Source organism: Bidens hawaiensis, unplaced genomic scaffold (genome assembly GCF_021521415.1).
Source record: "Bidens hawaiensis isolate Kalapana, Puna unplaced genomic scaffold, B.hawaiensis_p1.1 tig00035467_1, whole genome shotgun sequence".
Classification (NCBI taxonomy): Eukaryota; Viridiplantae; Streptophyta; class Magnoliopsida; order Asterales; family Asteraceae; genus Bidens; species Bidens hawaiensis.
In genome coordinates, this window is record NW_027496167.1 from 99,321 (window position 1) to 101,219 (window position 1,899).

Genomic DNA, 1,899 nt, shown 5'->3' on the forward strand with positions numbered 1-1,899 from the left:
ATGAGGGTGGCTCAAAGAAAAGGCATCACCCGGAACCAAAAGCAAAGGTTGCCGTTGGTAAGGGTCAAGTCAAGAAGGGGTTCAAGGGAAAGGCAAAAGCGAAGCCAAAGCCAAAGAAGCTAAAGGTTAGCGCTGAGGATCCGTGCTTTGGTTGTGGTGAGATAGGTCATTGGATGAGAAACTGTCCGACGTATCTCAAGGAGTTGAAAGCTAAGAGGGATGCGGGGCAAACCTCAGGTACAACTTTCATGATTCACATTGATCTTAATATTATTTCTTCTAACACATGGGTATTGGATACCGGATGTGGAACTCACATATGCAATTCATTGCAGGGGTTCAAAAGAAGAAATGAGGTGAAGAAAGGAGATATAAGTCTCTTCATGGGCAATGGAGCAAAGGTTGACGTCCAAGCCCGAGGAGATTATGTTTTAAAGCTTCCAAATGGTTTGGAAATTGTTTTGAAAAACATTTTATATTCCCCTAGTTTGACTAGGAATATTATCTCTGTTTCTGTATTAAGACAATCTGGTTATGACTTTAAGTTTGTTGATAATGGTATTTATGTTTTCATGGATAATGTCTTTTATTTTAAAGCGATGCCGTTTTATGGCATTTATGAATTAATTCATGATGACTCATACATTGATAACTCATTGTACCAAGCTAACACCAAAAGACTCAAAATGGATTTGAGTAATACTTTTCTTTGGCATTGTCGTCTTGGTCACATAAACAAGAATCGTATTCATACACTTCGAAAGAATGGTCTTTTGAAATCAAATGTTGATTCATTTGATGAATGTGAATCTTGTTTATTGGGAAAGATGACCAAAGAACCCTTTAATGGAACAAATGAAAGGGCGAAAGACTTATTAGGTATCATACATTCGGATGTATGTGGACCTTTTAGGACAATGACAAGAAATGGTGAAAGATACTTCATTACCTTTACCGACGATTATAGTCGCTATGGGTATGTGTTCTTGTTAAGACACAAAAATGAGGCCTTTGAAATGTTCAAAGTCTTCCAAAATGAAGTACAAAATCAACTCAACAAAACAATCAAAGTAATACGTTCCGATAGAGGAGGTGAATACCTCAATGATGTGTTTCTAGAACATCTTAGGAGTTGTGGGATTGTCTCACAACTTACTCCACCTGGAACACCACAACATAATGGTGTGTCCGAAAGGAGGAATCGAACTTTATTGGACATGGTTCGATCCATGATGGCTAGAAGCTCATTACCTCTATCATTTTGGGGTTTCGCTGTGATCTCTGCTGCCCGTATTTTAAATATGGCACCAACCAAGAAAGTGGATAGGACACCTTTTGAAATATAGCATGGAAAGGCTCCAAAATTTTCATATTTAAAAGTATGGGGTTGTGAGGCTTATGTTAAGATCTACACCCCTGACAAACTTGAATGTCGATCCACTAAGTGTATATTTGTAGGATATCCCACGGATTCGATGGGATATTATTTCTACAATCCAAGCGAGCATAAAGTGTTTATAGCTCGAAAGGCTAAGTTCTTGGAAAGAAGGTTCCTTATGGAAGGAACTCATAGAACTATAGAACTCGAAGAGGATCGAGAACTACAAGCCGATACATGTTTGGTTGACACTAGCAATCAACAAGAGGTTGTTGAGGATGATCAAATGGTTGATCAAAACACACAAAACATTCGCAAATCTGGTAGAGTTAGCACCCCACCTGAGAGATATGGATTTTTCATGGATGGATGCTACGTGGTAGATTCGGATGAACCCACCACATACCGAGATGCAATGTCACAATCTGATTGTGACAAATAGCTAGAAGCCATGAATGTTGAGATGCAATCCATGCATGACAATCAAGTATGGGACTTGGTTGCTCCACCTCTAAATTCCA